This window comes from Bactrocera tryoni, unplaced genomic scaffold (genome assembly GCF_016617805.1).
Source record: "Bactrocera tryoni isolate S06 unplaced genomic scaffold, CSIRO_BtryS06_freeze2 scaffold_25, whole genome shotgun sequence".
Taxonomy (NCBI): domain Eukaryota; kingdom Metazoa; phylum Arthropoda; class Insecta; order Diptera; family Tephritidae; genus Bactrocera; species Bactrocera tryoni.
This window is the reverse complement of record NW_024395977.1, coordinates 11,777,324-11,800,090: the sequence shown is the minus strand read 5'-3', so window position 1 is coordinate 11,800,090 and position 22,767 is coordinate 11,777,324. Positions and strand designations below refer to the sequence as shown.

Sequence of the window (22,767 nt, the reverse complement as noted above, 5' to 3'; positions counted from 1 at the left end):
CCATCTTGTCAAGCTCTCCAGACTCACGCATTTCGGCCTCTTTCTTTTTCTGTCTGCAAATGCGTCTCGCTTCCCTCTTCTACTCTCGGTATCTACCCATCCACACGTGTTCTGGTCGATCGTAACGTTGCGAGGTAGACAGTCTGTTTTCTATCCGCTGCGAGTCGAGTAGAAAATCGTTCTGCTGTTTGTTGGGATTGCAGCTTCTCGATATCGAAACTTCCTTGTGTTTGTAGGCGTACGTTTTTTGCTGCGCAGAGGCTGGTGCGAGTCTTACCTGCAATAAGATAGTGGTCCGAGTCGATGTTAGGACTTCGGAGCGAACTCACATCTAAAACACTGGAGACGTGTCTTCCGTCTATCACAACATGATCGATCTGGTTGGTGGTTTTTTAATCCAGAGACAGCCAGGTGGCTTGATGAATTTTCTTTTTCTGGAATCTAGTACAACAGATAAACATATTGCGGGACCCGGCGAAGTAGATTAGCCAACCCGTTTGGGAATGTTTAATTGTGTAGGCCTTCTTTGCCCACCCTGGCGTTAAAGTTGCCAAGGACAATTTTGATATCGTGGTGGGGCAGCTCTCATACATTGGTTCGCTCCAAGCGCTCATAGAAGACTTTTTTTTTGATGCGGATTGTCGCTAGACGTTCATCTACCGGGGTGAATGACAGTACTCGGCGACGGAGTCTCTCTCCCACCACGAATCCCACACCGAACTTGCCCTTCTTGATATGGCCACTGTACCCTTGCTTTTAAAACAAAATGCTCACTGTAATATCATTCAGGAAAATAATTCTCCATTGCAAATTTTAGACCATGGTAATATTATAGTCGACAACGAACACCCCTGGAATGGACATAAAATAAGCGGTCCACATTTAATTAAAAAAAACCTTTTTGAAATTTACATTGCATGCAATTCTTAAAATCATAATATTATTTTTAGTTATTTTTTTTTTTTAATTCATATGTATCGACATATAATCGCGTAAGCGGTGTCTACGCCAATTAAGAAGAAGATGTATCGACAGGTCCAAAAAAATTTCAAACGCCGCGAAAATTATTTTTATTACAAGACTAAAAATTTTGAAATGAGGACACTTCATTTTAACACGGAGGAGAGTTAAACAATATATTGCTTAACGTTATCATATACTGAAGAAATTAACCTAAATAAACAAAGCGCATAGCCTAAACATAACCAAACAAAGCGATAAAACTCCCACATCATAAATGCAGCAAAGGAAACACAACAATGGAATAAGAGATAAAATGATCAAAACATTTTTAGTTCTTAACAAGTAAGCAAGTAAGTCTTTGGTATAAATAGCAGTAAGATTGTAAAGGTAGTCAGTAAGGAATAACGATCAATAAAGTGAAGACATATGGTCTTATGCAAAATATCGTTTTTTTGCTGAACGCTAACAGACTGCTAGCGTTTAACTCGCTTGCTCAACTGAAAACAATATACTCACGTTTGCATATACATGCATATACTTATAGATATGTAAGTATACATATACGGGACATTATACCATAATAGGGTACCACAAAATGTTATATATTTGCGAAAACGAATCAGTAAGAAATTAAACGGTTCGGTGAAGAAAACATAAGTTATTAAAAAACTATGTAAATCAGTAAATAACAATAACAAAATATGGTAGGTTCGGTTTAGGGACAGTATGCATCTTTTGCAAGCTGCTTAAGATATCTTTAATTTTGAATCGATAGATAAGGTTTAATTTAATTGAAGTGCGGTAAAGCAGTTGATAAGGCAGTTCATATAACTTAATGTAACCTGTGAACGCTAAACATAAAGAAACACGTAAGTGTTTCTTAAAATAAAAAAAAAATAAAATAAAAATAAAATAAAATAAAATAAACTAAACGATAAAATTATGAGCCAAAGCTATATCCGTGCCCAGAGACAACGTGAACAAGATGCAAGCCGGCTCTACGTCCAGCGCAACAATGCATACTTTTCGATCAGGTCTCTGGGTGACAGTGAAAGCGTAAAGTCAAACTCATCGTCTACCCTTCAACCCCTCCAAATTTAAAAGTCCGATCTTGTTCAATGTCCACGATTCCAACGTCAGAGCTCGTATTGTACAAGTTGAGGTCGGTGCATGCTCGAACACCGGCAACAAAAGCAAAGCGCAAGATAAGAAAACCCAAACACCTCAAAAAGTGGCTATACAGACCGGAATGGATCGCTACATTACCATCAAGAGTAAGCTTAGTCCGCAAAACTCAACAAACGCTAAGCAAAAAATAAACCGAGAAAATGCAACTTAACCATTAAGCACAAATCGATTAGTGCTTTTAAGTGACAACGTTGACGGTGAGAGTAACAAAACTCCTGAAAGTCTTACAAAAGTCACAAACAGCAAACCACCGCCAATATACGTAAGAGAAGAAAACTCTGATGCTCTCGTTAAAATATTTACTCAACTTATCGGCAATAATAACTTTCATATACATAGTTCCGCTGTCGAAGGGAAACATTCGAGAAACGAAAGTGTAAATATACTCCGAACAGAACTTTCGTACCTCAATGAGGGAAAGATTAAATTCTACATTTATCAACTTAAAAATGCGAGAGGCGTTGTTATTAAAGGTATTGAGCCAAGTGTTGATCCCTTTGAAAACCACGAAGCACTTAAAGATCACGGTTTTAACCCCAAAGATGTTGCAAATATTAAAAAAAAAAACAAAATCCCACAGTCTATGCTCAAAGTTGAGCTAGAACCAGAAAACAAACAACTTGGAAAAAATTATGTGCGGGGTGCACAAACTTCAATATGTACTACATTGTAGGATCACTGCGGAGGAACCGCATAACAAAAATGGTCCTGTGCAATGAACAATTGCCAAGAGTATGGTCACACCAGGTCTTACTGCACACTTCGCGCAGTGTGTTTGTGGAGAGTTGCATGATTCTGCCACTTGCACGTCAAACAAAAAATACCCAAATTCAAAAACGTGTGGAAACTGCTGTGGAAACCACAGAGCAAACTACAGAGAATATCCAGTCTACAAGGAGCTAAAAAATCGGATCAACCAATGTGTAGTCTCCGAACGCAATCATAATGTACCGAACGTTGTATCCTCCAATATGAATCCACTAATAGCTCCATCAAAAACCGTCAATGGCGTATCGGTTGCAAACGTCCTAAAATCAGGCCTAGGAAAACCCACAACTACAGTAACAACGAGTCTTATTGACCGGCAAGAACAGCAACCCCACGTTCAATCCGGTAGTCAATCGAATATCGAAGCAATTACAGCGTCAATGCAACATAGCATGTTGAACTTCATAACATTCATGCAGAACACAATGTAAGAACTCAAGTTCAAAATAATAAGCACGCTTAACCCTGGTCGAGACCAACGGTCTGATACACTTAGTCGAGACCAATGGCGCTTGGCTAGGCCAAGTGGTGTTTACATACATTTTTATGGAAATACGTGTTGTATTTACGCCCATATATGTACAATATAGATACATTTTTGGAGTTTCTTACCTCTCGATTTGGTTGAAATCAAATTGACTGGCTTGTTCACGCTTGGCGTGGCAATAGCGTTCACAAAAAATGTAACATTTTGAGAAAAATTACATTTTTTCTTAACCTTTTAAAACGCTATAGCTAAAGTATTTGACCTAGGTGGGTCAAATAAATTGCACCGGTTAGCTAATTTAAAGAGCTTTCAGGAAACGTATAATTCGCCCCCAAGGCCCCACCGGGGGCGTGGCAATAGGCGAAAATGTGTATTAAGCATGTCCCCCCGTTTGTTTCACTACAGTTGGGGGGTATAGGGCCGGGGGGATCAAAACTATTTTGCGAGTTAGTTCACCCCTGGGCATTCAGGAAAGCCGTCAACCTCCCCTCTAGCCTACCAGGGGCGTGCCAATAGCGTTCACAAAAAATGTAACATTTTGAGAAAAATTACATTTTTCTTAACCTTTAAAACTCTCTAGCGGCTAAAGTATTTGACCTAGATAAACATACAAGCCAATTTGGACATGTAACGAACATGAAAACAGATAAACCAACCGTGCGAAGTGATAGAAACATCCAAAGTCTATATATTTTCATACAAAATATATGGGGTCTAGCCAAGCACCATTGGTGCACTAAGGTGTAATATTATAATATCCTTTTTCGTCCTTTTCGATACGATATCTTTGAATTTTTTTATTCTGAATTCTATAGACAATAAAATTCTAGGAAGCTACCTGGAAGCTACACTCTAAATAGATTTAAATAATATTTAAAAACAAAATATGCCTGGCCAGACCCGAGGGTCTCGATGAGGGTTAAAATTGTTTTATGGAATGCAAATGGTATACCTCGCCATGAACTACAGCTGTCAAAATCTCTCAACGACAAGGAAATTGATATAATGTTTCTTGCAGAAGCTCACCTAACTAATAAATACATCTTTAATGTATCGGGATATACCTTCTATTGTACGAATCATCCAGATGAAAAGGCGCATAGTGGAACTGGTATCTTAATCAGGAGTCGCATTAAACACCATTATTTAACTGGAACTGCTGAGAATTATCTACAAACAACATCAATATGCGTGCAGACAAAGCAAGGTGACATTACTTTGTCCGCCGTTTATTGTCCCCCACGTTTCACGATTACAGAAAAGTAAATTACATATAGATTTCTTCAACTCGCTGGGAGAGTGCTTTCTTGCAGCAGGTGACTATATTGCGAAACACCCTCACTGGGGTTCCCGGTTATGTAACCCTAAAGGCAAGCAATTATATAACGCCCTTATATGTAAAAGAAACAAACTGGATCTAACCAGTTTAACACTTAATTAAAGAGTAAAAAAATAGTTTAATTTAATAATGTGTATATTATTTAAAAAAAATTCTGTGCTTATGAATTTGAAACCATATCTGCTCAACCAATAGTGTGATTCCGCCCTGTGATTATCAATGTAAGTATATTAAATTTTAGCAGTTAAGGCTGCAATCAGCTGCTCTGCTGTTTTGTTCTGCTGTTATCACATTTTTCTTGTTAGTGGCGTTGGCTGCGAGTATGAAACTACTACTAGAGTTTCTTAAAGATGCGACCGATTATACTTATATTCAGAAATTTATTAAAATAAGTTGTTTAGCAACAATATCATTTGCTATGCATATTATTTATACAAATATTCTTAATCATAAATAATTTAATTTATTTTGATAAGCTTTCCGATATTTTTTTTAAATATCTTCTTTGTTTCTTGAGCTGTGCATACCCAGAATTAAAAGGTTTAAATCTTCAGCGGTATACGTTATCTGTCCTGTGAACACATTGTCTTTAATTGACTTCCTATCTACAACGGAAACTTTGGCGGAGTGGTTTGCATCTACCTAGAAAAAAATTATGTAAAATTAATATGATATAATATGCATCGTAAACTATAAGTGATCCATTTTATAATTGTATAAGTATTACGCTTTTAAAACGATAAGTATCACATTCATAAAAACAATCAATAATTCTTTAGGCAAGCGTCTGCCATTTATTATTTTAATTGTAATGATACCACCAGATTAATATAATAATTCCTCAAAAAAGATATAAATTGTAAAACGTTAATGTTGTACTATTTTTATTTTGATTGATGGTAATTGAATTACTGAAATTTACATGTATATTATTATTTAGTTTACTATAGTCAATTTTATTATGTATGTAGATAACTCCAATGATAATTGCACGAAATCCAGCAACTGCTGGAAGCATTGCTGTAGCTACATAATTTTCTCTTAGAAGAGATGATGAATATTTCAAATCTAGAGGCGGAATGAAAGGACCACAATCGAGAATAGTAAGTAAAACTCCTTTTATTTATATCTTACAAGAACTGTTTATTTTAAAGGTATGTTCAATGAATTAATTTACATGATGTATGTATAATTTATATAAAAAAAATATAATAATGAATAAACATCAAAGACAATAAAAACAATTATTTTATTTAGTTACCTTTCACTAGTGAAAAAAGTGGTTCAATAATACCACAATAATTAATTGTGTGTTGTAAGTAGAGCATATGGTGGACTAAACAATATAGTTTGGTGGGTTGTCCTAAATTACACATCGTTGGACCATAAATCCAATGACATCGAAATTTATTGCGCAATACTGTAAGCAATCTCTAGTCACTGTTTGAGACAATTTGAGGTAAAATCTCAATTTGTGACTAGTTACTATTCACAAACCAGTGTCTAGACCTGATACTTAACGGATCATAAAACTAAAAATAACCCTTGTTTGCCATTTTGAAAATACTGAACAGAAATCATCATAGATATTAATCGATAATCGTTTCTTATATTTTGTAAGAAACTCAAATTCGAAACAAAGGCAAAGGATTTTCTTTGGGCAAAGTTCGTAAAAAAATTAACCAGGGCTAAGCCCAACTAGGGACAGTTTCAGAGAAAGTTTCTAGTATGCTCCCAACTTGAAAACGAATAAAAATATAAATAGGGCACCTAGTATGGGTGATCAAGATTCTATTTCTACACCATCTGCAATAAGCAGAAAGAATTTTGATTCAAATGATATCAGTCTTTATATTTATTCAAATTATTAATATTAAATAAATGTATGATATTTTATTTCAATTTTATAATAAATGAATAGGTGACGAGTCAAAACAAGTATTTATAAAATGTTTTGATTTAGCAAGTAAGGAAGAGCTAAGTTCGGATGTAACCAGACATTTTATACTCTAGCAACTTGCAAGAAATAAAGTCCGGGAAATTCCTTTAGGTGTTGGCAAAATTTTATATCAACACATTTTGCGAAAGAATTAAACTTATATTTATTGCTATATTTTAGTTCGCGTCCGCTAAAACTATATTAAATACATCTTCAATCTTCAATCATTATATAGAGTATATAGGAGTAAGAGGAAGTATCGACCAGATTTTTCTAACTGCACTAAGTAGTGAGATGAACATGCTTACTTATTTAATATCAGCAAATCTGAAATACTATTAAAAGTAAATATCTATTATCAAATAATGTATATTCCCTGACAACCACGGCTACCCACTCGTGGCAAATATTTCAATACAACTACACATTTTTTCTCTAAGCACTAACACACAAAGCACATTTCGGGTAATTTTTTGTTTACCTAAATGCGATGAAAAACAGATTCTTTCATTTCTTGATTCATTTGAATGAGTGCGAAGGAGAAAACATAATTGTCAATAATGCCAAAAAAAAAGGGTAATAAAAAAACGATTGAAAGACGAATGTCATGCGTGCTCGTACCATCGCACATAGGAGATTTACCCTCAAAACCCTGACAAAATTGAAAATTACAACCGCGATGGTACTCAAAATTGATTTTTTGGTACCTAAATAACCGTTCTACAATGAACCGATTAAATGAATGGCCTTGAGGCCGATATATTGCCACACAAACAGTCGGAACCTAGGCTTCGTTCAGAAGCAGAAAATATCAATTGTTAAGTAAGTACGTGAAAAAAAGAGTGTGTACTTTGAAATTGGACTACGCAGTCCAATATAATACGCAAAAATAAATACATACATATGTACATATGTATTTTATGCGTTTAAGGCGGCCTGCACAATCCAATATAATATGTGAAAACCAATGTTTGTTTTATATTTTAAATGATCAAATAATATTTATCTTTTCTTTCTGATGTTATTATCATTTTTATTTAATTAATCTTTGCTTTCAGAGTAAATTCTATTTGTATTTAATATACTTTATTTTTTCAGATAATATTAATGTTTTCTTTCAGATATTATTACCGTTTTATACAATTAATCTTTCTTTTTCTTTTAGATATAACGAATTCAATGTAATTATTATTTATTTTCAGGTTTTAATAACTTTTATTTTATTTCAGGTATTTGTCTTTTATAATCCTTTTCCACTCTTTTATTTTCAGGTATTTGTTTTTTATAATCTTTTTTCAGATGATAATTATTATTTTTTAATTGAATATATTGTGTATTCTTTGTATTAAAAATAATAAAGTTAACAATTTAAAAATTAAAAAATTTTGTTTGAAATTTTAAGACATTTTTAAGGTAGGAATCAAAAAATGCAACCTTGCATCAGCTGTTTAAAATGCGATCCTGCATCAGCCGTCGATTGGGGATATTAGAGCAGGATAGATATACTTTCTTTTTATATAACTTTTTATATGACACTGCTGAATGAGCGCAACAGAGATGTATGATCACATGCATACATACGTGTGAGGGAAAAACTGGGTAGAATCTTAACGCAGCGTATGGCAATCTACCCACATGGTTGGCAGGGTTGAACATACACATATGCATATGTACATCAACAGACACATGTATTTACATGCAATGCGCATTAAATAATAGGTAATAAAAATGCATGGAGACACAAGTCATAAATTTACAGATAAGATAACATTAAACACACACATGTATTAACACTAAACATACCATAACGGGTCAAATGACCCATTTTGAACTTTTGCATTGAAAATGCACGTATAATTTTATTGCGATTGCACATTTGACTTCATGACTTTTTCTAAGTAATTAATGTACAGTTATACAAATATTTTTTTTTTTTTGTTTTTTCTGAGTAATCCTTGTTATATACCGATATCTACCACAACGGGTCATTTGACCCGGAGAGAATTTTTCTGTGTTATGAGATTATCGAGTCATATTTGTAGTCAGTAAGTTGCACATTCTTCGACAGACTGTTGCGTAAAGTAGTTCAACGAAAATAGCTCAGAATAATTTCAAGAAAATATCAAATTTTAGATTGAAAATAGCTTTTTAGTGTAAGAAAAAGTGGTAAAAATTGAAAGTCTTGGTAAGTACCTAGCCTATATTTTATTTTGATAGCTATAGTAATACAGATCATTTTTACTCAAACAAGACAGTACAAGTTCTTAAAAGATATAAATAATATTGGCGAAGAGTTTTCAGAAATTAGTGAAGATGAATTTTCAGAAAATGAAGATATATTGGTTGCAAATAAAAATGAGTTTGATTCTACAGATACTGACGATGAAGAGGCAAATATTGTGAATGTATGTAGTGGCCGAAAAAGAATAAGATTACTCTCAAGTTCGGAAGAAAGTTAAGTAGAAATAAATGAACAAAATATTGCAATTGATGGATCTGTTTGGATCACCTGGAAGACCACCACTTCATAACATTTTCAGGCAAAAAGTAGACCCAACAGGATATGCAAAACGCCATATAATGAAAGGTAAAGTTAGTACTACATTTTCATTGATAATTGTCCACCGTATTATAAACCATATAAGAACACGCACAATAGAAGAAGCAAAGAGAGTGTTTGGTTCCGATTGGAGTTTATCTAAAAAAAATTAGATGCATTTATTGGAATTTTATATGCTCGAGCTGCATATGGAGCAAATAATTTGAATATTTCCTTTTTGTGGAATAACATATGGGGCCTAAATTTTTTTCTGAAACTATGAGCTGAAATAATTTTATCGAAATTCTTAGATTTATTCGTTTTGATAAAAAAGTCAGCTGATCCAACGGTTGAACACACATAAATTCGCTTTGGTATCTGCAATTTGGGATATTTTCATTGAGAACAGCTAAAACTGTTACAAACCGGGTGAAAATATTACTATAGACGAACAGCTATTCGCGACTAAAGTACGATGTAGATTTACGCAATACATGCCTAAGAAGCCGGATAAATTTGGAATCAAATTTTGGTTAGCATCGGACGTCGATAGCAAATACGTCATAAATGCGCTTCCATATCTTGGAAAAGATGAATATAGGCCCTCTTCAGTACCACTCTCTGAACATGTTGTACTCAAACTCATTGAGCCATTTACGGGTTGCGGAAGAACTGTGACCACAGACAACTTCTTCAAAAGCAAACCCCTAGCAACACAACTCCTAGCCAAAAAAACTACGTTAGTTGGAACTATTCGGTCAAATAAAAGGGAATTACCACTAATTGCGAAGCAAAAGAAAGATGATATGGAACGATTTTCTTCGAAAATTTTTTGTTTTTTGCTTTTATAATAGAAATGCTCAACAAACTATTTTGATTAATTATAATAAATTTTATTTATATTTTTATTTCCTTCCTAACATCCATATTTCATACATTCAAGCATGAAACATACAGTTGGGTCATTTGACCCGCTATGGTAGAAATAGGTATATATTAAGGCTTGGTTTGATTAGTGTTAAATTGTATAATTAAAAACAACCCTATTTGGTGTGCAATGCATACAAACATACACATATGTTTGGTTATTTAAGATAGTTCCTAAAATACTATATAAGCCATGAAAATATCAAAATAAAATCAGAATGAATAAATTCTCACTCAAGATACATAAGTCTTTATTTTTCCCCCACCAGCTGTAAGAAGTTAAAGATACTTATTTGAGTTTATAACACCATTTAAAGGGATACATGGCCAGGGTTTCCTCGGGGAAAAAACAGCCTTTTTTCTTATATAAAAAATATATTTTATTAGAAACTCCTTACAGGATTATCTTAAGGGGGAAAAAAAGTGTTTTAGTTAAAACCTTAATGAAGAAAAAAAAATTGAAAATTGTATTTTTAGCAGACATTTTTACAAAAAATTAAAATTTCACGACATTTTTTCAAATAGTTTTAATCAAAATTAAGCCTTCGTCCAAGTCTTTAAAAATTGTATCTCAAAGCCTTGTGTAATTTCATGAAGATCGGTTTAGTAGTTCTCGAGAAATCTTGAGAACCGACTTCAAAACCACAGTTTCCAGAAAGCGCGTTTAAAGACGGCGATAAATACGTCTAAAATTACTATCATATATAGTCTAAAATAACAGAAGACAACAATTTATATTTATATGCATACAGCTGAATGTAAATATATATAATATAACTCTTTAAAAATCTGCATAATTACTGAATGAGTTCCTTTATGGCATCAAAAAAACGCAAGCGAATGGAAAATATTTAAACATCACTACGCGGTCATAAACCCAGCCAGAAATCGTATAATCTACTCGTCAACAGTTCCAACTAGCGCAATGAAGACATATATTCGATTAAGGATTGGACACACTATCATAACACACGCCCACTTACTATCGGGTAAAAGCCCATCCATTTGCCCCCTTTGCGATGACACCGCTACTATCAAACACTTACTCACACTCTGTCCGATGCTTCACCCAACAGCCCACAACTTTGGCAACATTGATCTCATAAAACTACTAAGTGAACCTTCAGAAAAAAACGTGATGATTGTATATAGATTCTTAAAAACCAACGATTTGTTAAAATATATTTAAGCAACTTACATCTTTACTAACCCTTAGCAACTAGAATTTTTCACCTAGTTATAATTACAAGACGGCTGAAGGCCTCGTAGCCAGTGCTGCGTTTATGTATTTATATAATAAAACTCTTTTTGTTATATGAATTATTATAAATAAATAAATACTAACGAAATCAAGAAAGCATTCGAGCACAGAGATTACTGTTCAGCTATTTTTCTAGATGTAGCTCAGACGTTCAATAAGGTCTGGCATGAAGGCAATTTATGGAAAATCAAAAACGTTTTACCGTACGAATTGCATACAACTTTGGAGTCATATTTAAGAAACAGGAAATTTAGGGTTAAAGTAGCAGACTTCATATCAGAAGAACGAGTAATAAGGGCTGGTGTAGACAATAGATAATTTCGTCTATCTTGGAACCAGCATCAACACCAACAAGAATGTCAGCCTCGAAATTCAACGCGCAATAACTCTAGCGAACAGGTGCTACAAATGAGAAGTGAAGCCCTCTCTCGACGAACAAAAACCAAACTCTTAAAACTGCTCATTATTTCCGTCCTGTTATGGTGCAGAGGCATGGGCGATGATAACATTTGATGAGTCGACGTTACGAGTTTTCGAGAGAAAGGTTCTGCGGAAAATTTATGGTGAATATCGCATTCGACGACATTGACATAGCTCAGCGAATTAAAAGACAGCGGCCACGCTGGCTAGATCATGACGTCAGAGTGGGCGAAAACACTTCGGCTCTGAGAGTGTTCGACGCAATACCCGCCGAGGGAAACAGAGGAAGAGGAAGGCCTCCACTCAATAAGTTGAAGGTTCAATTGGACCGCTTTCACTCATTTCACTTGTGGTTTGGCTTACAACAACTTTGGTTATTCCTATTAGTAAATTTGGTGTAGATCTATTTACACTTCTCAAGTTGCAGTACGCAACTTTGCTCCAGCTAATGTTTTTACTTCTTAATTAACCAGATCAGATCGAATTATGGAATGTGACGCGCCCGTATCCACGGTAGGTACACGCTTTTTGCCGTCTACACATCCACTAACGGTAAAATTATTAGTATTTTTGCTTATTTGTGAAATGAAGATTACAAGGAATTCGCTTGAGGCAGCCAGACCGTGCCCCTTTCCGCTGGCCCGATTTAGATTCCAACTGAATTAGTAAGTTTGGTTATAGTTGCGGGCAATATAGCCACTATTTCCGCAGTTGAAAGATTATTCTTACGAGCTTCTGTAGATTTTACCAGTGTTTTTTGCATGTTATCAACTTTTTTAAAGAATTAATTAACCCAAGTGTGTTCTTCTAATTCTACTTTATGTGGATTAAATGCTAAGCAGAGATGCAGTTTCTTGAACTTATATACCTGAATCTTGTACTGCGAACTGCATAGACAGACTCGTAATTCGAGTAGACAACTTTTTACGTGAAGCTACTTTTGGGCATGTAAACTAAAAAACCTACATTTACTACAATGTAATAGTAAAACAATTGACTTTTGAACTTTCAATACTTAAAAAATGTGGTTTCGCTTTTTAGTTCCGAAGGAGGTTTTGCCATTTAGCAATTGCACTCTCACTTCCAATGAGCATCTCTTTATCTCTGTAAGAACTGTGTCTAATTCACACTCTGGCAGTTCTTATATAGTAATTTTTTACCAAAACATCGCCACTGGAGCATTCAGACAACAACGAATTCCCCTGTCGTCACAATATTGTGACGCACACGTATACGAAATCAAAATAAGTAGGCTCGACGATAAGTTGCCAGAATCAGTTAGACATTTTTAGAAATTGTATGATAGAAATCAAAGGTTGAATTTATGACGTGAATTTCATAATCTTTTCAGCAGTATTAAAACCCTTATTTTTTATCCCACATTTTTTCCATTTGTTATAAAACATTAATGAATTCAATACATTTATTATTTTAAATAAAATGATATTCGAATAAAATCGTTTGTGGTTGACAAAAATAAGTATGAAAGCATCTTCATATTTTTTTTTGTATATATAAAACAGTGAAAGTAACCATATTTTTATTAAAATTCGTTTATACATATTACTAAAGGACCCACTCACACTTTACTGTGGCTGTTACATAGATGGTACTACTAATACCATCTAGAGATTTCTAGTCAGCCCTTACTTTTAAAAGAGACGTATACATACATATTTGGCAACTGAACTCTTAGTTAATGGCATATAGCATTTTGGATTAAGCAACTTGTATTAGTTTACAAAAAATGGATCAAGAAGCATTTCGTATGTTAACATAGCATTGGTTTTTGAGGACAAAATACTGTTGAATTTGGGATCTGCACCAGGGAAATCAACCAGTGACAAGAAATTTGCTAATTGGAAAGAAGCGAAATGAGCACCGTGGACAATGAAGGTAGTTTACCTTTAAGACGCGGAAGCCCTGTGCAAAATGAGTGCCGAGCAAGTTCATAATCCAACAAAAATAAAGAATTGCTGATTCTGAGGAGTGTTTGAGTGCTGTTTAATCGTATTAAAACCGAATTTTTGCGTCGGTATGTGACAATAGAAACATGGATCCATCATTTCACACTGGATTCCAATCGACAGTCAGTTTAGTGGACTGCACATTATGAACCAGTCCTCAAGTGTGGAAAGACGAAAAAGTCGGATGGCAAGGTTATGACATCAGTATTTTGAGATGCACGGGGTATAATATTCATCGACTGATTACTGAGCCAGTTATGACCCATTGCACTGCATATTTGGATGCAGTTCTATTTCACTTTTCCCAATATTTAACAATTGTATTATTTTTGAGTAAGAATCAGTTTGAAATTGTATGCATGTTTATCTGCAATTATAATAGACCTTTTTATCAACACTGTAGTTATTCCGCAATTTTTATGTAAGATGTCGCATTTAATTTTAATGAATGCATTTGCGACCTTCGCCCATAATCTAATAAAGTAGCCTTCGACATATAGACGAAAACATCAACGCCGTTTTTTGTTGTGATTTTAAAACAAAGAAGGGCTGAGTTCGGCAACTGAACATTTTATACTCCTGCAACATGCAAGAATCAAAGCCGGGGAAATACGCCCGATTACGCTCATCTACGAACTCATAATTTTTTTGTCCTAAGGAACCCGCATACCAAGTTTCATCAATATATCTCAATTTTTACTCAAGTTACAGCTTGCACGGACGGACGGACATCCTGATCATTTATATATACATATATATATCTCGATTAGTTTTAGGTGATACGTAGAACTGTTAGGTAAACAAAACTAAAATACTCTGTAGCATATACAGTGGGGAGCAAAAGTGGTTCCAGGCTCAACACTTTCTTGTTTGAGCGCTCATAAAAGCTTAACGCATGAAGTAAATGAATATAACTCTTTTTCCAAGAATAAGTATGTATTTAGTTTACATCAAATATGCGTTTCTAATGAAATAAACAGAGAAATAATGTATTAGTTAAGAACCAAAAACAAAGAACATAACGCATGTACTCAGTTTTGCACCCTTATAAAAAAAAGAGAAAATTGATACAACATTTTTTATGCGATTTGGCATACTCTCAACCACATTCTGTACTATTTCTTTTGGAATTTGATTCCACTCCACTTCTACTCGCCTCCAAAGGCCTTCAAGGTTCGATGGGCCAAATTGGTACTGCCCGCCGTTTTAAGTTCTCAATTGAATTGAGGTCGGGGCTTTGAGCTAGCCACTCAATCAGCTTAAATGTATGGTTTGCCAGCCATTTGCGAACAGTTTTCGCAGTGTGCTTGCGGTCCTCATCTTGTTGAAAAATAATAATTTCCTTTGCGGAGTACGCACTCTTTTTCAAAAAATTGAGAAGATAGGTTTCGCAAATGTGTAAATAATTTTCTTTTCGCATAATGCCATCAATCTTATGCAATAATTCAACGTGTCACCACGTAAAGAATCCCCAAACCTTTATATTTCCACCGCCATGCTTTACGATTTGTTTTACATGATATTTTTGAAGTTTCTCGCCGGGCCTGCGCCATCAACATTGCTTTTCATCCGACTGAAAACGGTTAAACTTAGATTCGTCCGACCAGATAACACGTTTTCAGTCATCTACAGTCCAGTTTTTATGTTCCCTTGCAAATTTCAACCTTAGTATTTTTCTCTGATAGAGCTGGTTTACTTTTTCACAGATGAGACTTATCCAATTCTACCAAGTGCTCTTCCAGGTGGCCACCGACTAACATTTTTATTAATTTCCATAGATGCGATGGCGATGACAATTCAACACGATTTTAAAGACATATTTTGTCTTTAAAGCACCTTGACCACTATTTTTATGAGCGCTCAAACATGAAAATGTTGAGCGTATAATCACTTTTGCTCCCCACTGTATGAACTAAACGTAAGCATTCAAAAATTAATATTTTATACAAGTTATAGGTTAAAAAGTACAGATTATGACCGGAACTACATATGGTACACAATGAAAGCATACAATATTATGAATTTTTTTCAGAAACTGATGATAGATAGTTTATTCAATAAATTGGATGAGCGTGTTTCACCTCGCCACAGAAAAATTATTAGCGTGTTTCACCACATTTAACATCAGGGGACACGAAAATAGCAGAATTGAGCATTTTCAGTGTTAAATGGGAAAAGTTATGCTGTTTCCGATGTTAAGGAATGTACGCTTACAGATTCGCATATTTACAATGCGCAAACGACTCTGCATATAATTTATATACATACATATGTATGTATATTCTCTATATATTTTATATCAAAGCACACAAGCAGAGATAAAGAGATGCTTAACTCCTCCCTCACTGGAAGTGAGAGAGCAATTGCTAAACGTCAAAACCTACTGAACTTTGACAGCTAATCGAGTTCAGTAGGTTTTGACGTTTAGCAATTGGAAAAGAGGGACGACCAGATTAAAATCCCGCCATTTAACGGCGTAACGGCCATTATTTCGAAGAATACCGAATGCGAAACAGCACGCAGATTGAAAGATGTGAGTATATTTTAATTTTTATTAAAAAAATTTGCATTTATTTAATACTTTTTTATTTCATTTTACAGACAAAATGCCGAAAACAACCAGCAGTTGGAAGAAATGTGTTGCAGGCTGCAGCGAGGGAGGCAGAATATTTAGCTTTCCAAACAGTGGAACGGATATCGAACGGTGAGTAAAAAACGTTAAATAGTGCAAAAAGTGTTTATGACTTGGTTAAAAATTTCGATGAAATAAGTGTTTCGATTGTGCAATTAAAATATTAGTTTTGGATAATGAAATTGAAATTCCGGGTATTTTTAAGTTGATGTGCTGAACATGTAGATCGCGACAGACTGCAAGCGACATCTGTCAAATATTAAAATACACACGTTCTTATGGACACGGTTATGTAGTCGTGCAGCTGCCTCAATAACTGTGTCCTCAAGCACGTGTGTATTTTAATACTTGACAAATGTCACTTGCAGTCTGTCGCGCTCTACGTGTTCAGAGCGTAACTGTCAATTTATTGCCATTGCCGTTAATTAATTAAATAAATCATTTTAAAGTAACGATTTATCATTGAATATTTATGATTTATAAAAAAAATCGTACTTTTAAATATTCATTAAATATGCACTTTTTCAACTATTATTATTATACATATTTTATGATTATATATAATATTTCGTATTTTATTTTGTTTCTTTTAATAGGCGAAAATGTTGGCTCAAACGTTCAGATGTTTTCGAAGATCTAAATGAGAACACACCTAAACACCGGATATCAATTTAATTATTGAGCCAATATTTAACAGGACTCTAAGTCGAGTTATCGGTGTGCGCATAAATTAACCGATGCTCATATTTACCCCAATACCTTTCACAGAGTGAAAGTTAAATTCGCGTCTCAAGTGTTAAGTAATACGGTCGCTTCAGGTATGCTTTCTCTTTACAGCTCGGGAGCCTTAAGCTCAAATACTATAAGCTTTATTAATACCGCGGATTTCGTTTCTTTTTTCAATAAATTAATCGATATCTTTAATAGTAGTTTCACTGAGGCCATTGTACCCACTAAAAAAGTTTTTATAAGTTCCCCAGAGCAAAACCATTTTTTAGATGAGGCAGAAAAAGTTTTAAAAACAATTCGGGTCATAGATGCGTTAGGAAACAACACAACACATAATTTCAATTTTATCAAGGGGTGATTAATTGATATTAACAGTTTAAGACGATTGTGGCGATTGCTGTCACACTCAGGATTTCCTTACCTAAAGACAAGACGACTATGTCAGGACAGCTTCGAGCATTTTTTTGGTCAGATTAGAAGTAGGGGAGGTACTAGAGTTACACCTTTCATGTTCTCTAGTTTATTTAGAAAGTCGTGGGGTTTACGTTACGTAAATATCGTAACAAAAGAACCCGAAGCCAAAGTTATTTCAGAACATTGCCATAATGTTCTTCTTAATGCGTGCAATGATTCCGTTTTAAGTGACCTTTCTTGGCAGGATTTCCAGGGTTTACCACGTCCCGAACACTCCATTGTTAGATCCATTACTTTAGATAGTAGTTTAGAAATTAACTTTTTAAAGGAAAATGCTTTTAATAATTTTTGCGGCTACCTTTATTTGAAAATTTTTAAAATGCACACATGCCTCCTGCCATTACCTTATTTAGGAGATGAAATTCCTTCAGATGAATTCATCTTCATACACCAAAACCAGATCGATAAATGCAACTTAGTGAAGCCGCCTGAAGAATTTGTTGCATTTATTAATAATTTGGAAATAAAATTTGTTGAGGAATTTGACAGAAATTGTCATAAAATAGGATTAGGAGAAATTCTTTTTACAAAATAAAAAGGTCTTAGGCCCTTCTGGTGTTGTGAAGACTGTGACCCAAAGGTAGTTATTGCTCTATTTATTAGAATTAAAATTTATTTTTTGACAAAATTTTTAAATAAAGATTTATCTCTACCCCATTTTAAGAATAAAATTTTGTGTGTTTCACATTTGTAGTTTTTATCTTCCTTTTTTAGTGGTTGCAATGAGCTAAATATTTAATACTAAAACCGAGGGGGTTGCACTCCAGGAGTGCAGGCAGAAGTGAAAACTTGAACTTATATTGTTTTGTGTTCTCTGTCTCACATACCCAAGAATATGAAGACATAAATATACATATGTATGCATGCCCATGATGATACTCCCAACCACAGCATTGTGATATTTTCATGCTTAAATTTTTGTTTTGAACCAGGCAATCGCAATGTATGCAAATATGTATACTTTTGCGTTTGCCGTCGGCATTTCCATATTGGCATGTAAACATAATTATGATATGCGTACAATTTTGTATGAATGCATGAATAGTAATATTTATAGCCAATTTGGACTTGCATATTTAATAATTTTATTTGATTTTTACATAATAGACTATACTAATAAATATTTTTGTATAATGTTTCTTAGTAATAGAAATTGAACTTATCACAACAATATATAAATACATTATATCGTCTATCATATTAATCTTATTATCTGCTCATATGATTGCATGTATACGCATGTGCGCATTCAGAAATTCAAATCATGATTTTATCACTTATTAATATATTACATGTGAGCGGATTGATCTGCATGTCCATATACATTCATTTATACTTATACATATGTACATATATTTGGATACACTTCCGAACAAATAATGCACAAGCATACAAACATACATATGCGTACACATGTGAATATGTCACCAACAAAAAATTGAAACATTGTTCTACAAAAACAATTGTCTCAAATAACAGAAGCATCACAAGTCAATATGGCAGCCAAATTGGCGAAGGACAAATGTAGATAATTTTACAATAAAAACGATTTCATTCACAAACGCAGGCGCAAATTCCACAAGCTACCTCGCTTCATTCATAAAAACAGACGCGGTAACATCTCCCCGAGCATGCCTTTGCCAACAAGCGTCCTTTCGCGACGATGGCAAAAGCTAAAAATCATAAATTGAACAATTTTCTGATGCTTCTTCACAGAAAGAAGTGAGAAAAGTGGCAACAACGCAGTTGTCGATTTATAATATTTATCTATTTTAAAACATTTTTCCGTGACTCGCAAAAATCTGCGTCAATATGTATTCACACCAGTGGTCGGCATGAGAGGATCTGTCACTGTGTTGGTGAGCACGAAAACAAGTAGCCCAGTGAGAAATTGGAATTAAAACAAGTAAGGAAGGGCTAAGTTCGGGTGTCACCGAACATTTTATACTCTCGCATGGTAAAGTGATAATCGAGATTTCATTATTCGTCATTTAAATATTTTTCAAATACCGTATTTTTGTAAAGTTTTATTCCGCTATCATCATTGGTTCCTAATGTTTATACTCGTATTATACAGAGAAGGCATCAGATGGAATTCAAAATAGCTTTATATTAGAAGAAGGCGTGGTTGTGAACCGATTTCACCCATATTTCGTACATGTCATCAGGGTGTTAAGAAAACATTATATACCGAATTTCATTGAAATCGGTCTAGTAGTTCCTGAGATATGGTTCTTGGTCCATAAGTGGGCGGCGCCACGCCCATTTTCAATTTTAAAAAAGCCTGGATGCAGCTTCCTTCTGCCACTTCTTCCGTAAAATTTAGTGTTTCTGACGTTTTTATGAGTCGGTTAACGCACTTTTAGTGATTTTCAACATAACCTTTGTATGGGAGGTGGGCGTGGTTATTATCCGATTTCTTCTATTTTTGAACTGTATATGGAAATGCCTTAAAAAAACGGCTCTGTAGAGTTTGGTTGACATAGCTATAGTAGTTTCCGAGATATGTACAGAAAACTTAGTAGGGGACGGGGCCACGCCCACTTTTCCAAAACAATTAGGTCCAAATATGCCCCTCCCTAATGCGATCCTTTGTGCCAAATTTCACTTTAATATCTTTATTTATGGCTTAGTTATGACACTTTATAGGTTTTCGGTTTCCGCCATTTTGTGGGCGTGGCAGTGGGTCGATTTGGCCCATCTTCGAACCTAACCTTCTTATGGAGCCAAGGAATACGTGTACCAAGTTTCATCATGATATCTCAATTTTTACTCAAGTTACAGCTTGCACGGACGGACGGACAGACGGACGGACAGACAGACATCCGGATTTCGACTCTACTTGTCGCCCTGATCACTTTGGTATATATAACCCTATATCTGACTCTTTTAGTTTTAGGACTTACAAACAACCGTTATCTGAACAAAACTATAATACTCTCGTTAGCAACATTGTTGCGAGAGTATAATTATGCAAATTTTATAAATAATTACGAGTATAATGAAAATTAACAAAATGTCTTTTAAGGATATATTCCCAATTATCTTTAAAACACTTGGAACATAAAAGGCATTGCATGGCACCAAAGAAATTTAGAATCATAAAATATTTCTCGCAGAGCATATTTGGTTTTGCGCTATAGCCTTACGTGATGTTAATTCGTTGCTGGCTCGAAAACGACTGAACGATAGAGCGTAAGCGTACTTGTGAAGTTAGTTTGCACAATTGTGCTAAGAAATGCCAACCACTGATTCACACTCATACGTATACATACAGTACATACATATTTACGCACGTTTGTAGGCAAAGCTGTTACAGCGGCAAAGGAAGCGTTGACAATCGGCGGCCATTCGTTTATTTTTTTTCGGCACAGCTTGGATTTTCTATCATCACACAAGTGCTGAACACAATGAGCGCGACAGACTGCAAACGACATCTGTCAAATATTAGAATACACACGTTCTTAGGGACACAGTTATTGAGGCAGCTGCACAACTACATAAATGTGTCCATAAGAACGTGTGTATTTTAATATTTGACAGATATCGCTTGCAGTCTGTCCCGCTCAATGTGTTCCGCACTTGACTCTTTTACAAAACGCCAGTTTCGGTTTGCTTTCGTAAACATACAGACAAATGTGCTAAAGAAATAATATATGTACACATATGTACCTATATGCCATAGAAATTCTATTGGTGCAAATATGGAAATGAAAACGAAATAATGCGAATATGCATATTTCATGAAGCTCAACAATTTTCTTTGAAGAAATTAAAAAATATAATTAAATTATTTTTTACCAAGTTTTTCACGATTTTTTAAAAGAATTAAAATTTTTATCATTTTTCTGAAAAAATGGTTTATATGATACAAGATAAATCGCGCATACATATGTAATTCAGAGAATGCTTCTTTACATTCTTTGTGTGACTTTGTATATTTTTCTTCAAAGCATTTCTCTTTATTCATTCTGGCATGAATTCAGTCGTTTTCTGCCAGAGAACGTGCTCATTTCTGCTAAATAGCAGCGAGAATGGTGAAATTCTGCATAGAAATCTTGTAAGTTCTGTTAGCCGTCCAATCGAACATCATACAGAATTCAATTTGCACCTTCTCTATGTCTTTATGTTCTCTGTCTGAGTATACATATAGGTATGTAATCTCGTTTGTCGCGAGAGCACGGACGAATGCCCATGCAAAGAGCGCGTATAGTATACATATGTAAATATATTATAAGAATACACACGGAGTATATCTGTGTAAAATCTCATCTGTCGCGAGAATCGCTGAAAATGCTCACCCACAAAAGTGCCCAACGCGCCATAAGAAGTTTTCACTTCAATAAGGTTGTTTAAGCAAATTCGCATTAAGAGGCTCTAAGGTTACAACGATAAAGATTAAAAAGTTTTAATTTACAAATTAGAATTTGGGGCATAAATGTTGGCATTTATACATACGTTTATTTTTATAGTTTTAAGTATTATACTTTATTAAAATTCTGTGATATTGTTTTTGTTAATTTTTTTATACAATATGAATTGTTATCGTTGTGTTTTTTCATTTTTTTATGGTATGCAGGTATGCAAAAGAGCGCGTTACCGAAGTTATTTTTAAGTTCTCGGTTCCCCAGTAGGCCTATATCACCCATTAAAAATTTATTTACATAAAAAAATGAAAAAAAAGCAAAACGATAACAATTCATATATAATAATATAAAAAAATAACAAAAAAAATATCGCTTCATATCACAGTATCTTAATATAATACTTAAAACTATAAAAATAAACGTATGTATATACAAATGCCAATATTTAAGCCCCAAATTCTAATTTGTAATTAAAAACTTTCTAATCCTTATCGTTCTAACTTTAGAGCCTCTTAAAGCGAATCTGCTTAAAAAATCTTATTTTAGTATAAAATATTTGGCTCATTTCAACCGCTAAAAAAGGAAAATAAAAACTACAAATGTGAAACACACAAAATTTTATTCTTAAAATTGGGTAATGATAAATCTTTATTTAAAAATTTTGTCACAAAATAAATTCTAATTCTAATAAATAGAGCAATAACTACCTTTGGGTCACAGTCTTCACAACACAAGAAGGGCCTAATATCTTTTAATTTAGTAAAAAG

General features: G+C 34.2%; 1 long non-coding RNA gene across 1 annotated transcript; it reads right to left on the bottom strand.

Moving 5' to 3' along the window:
• Window positions 1-5,249: 5,249 nt before the first annotated feature.
• Window positions 5,250-22,444, bottom strand: LOC120780901. The gene is made up of 3 exons (XR_005705958.1): window positions 22,434-22,444; window positions 18,743-18,746; window positions 5,250-5,387 (listed from the first exon to the last, which is right to left on the bottom strand). It is a non-coding gene; the product is annotated as an uncharacterized LOC120780901 (long non-coding RNA).
• Between the last annotated feature and the right edge of the window lie 323 nt (window positions 22,445-22,767).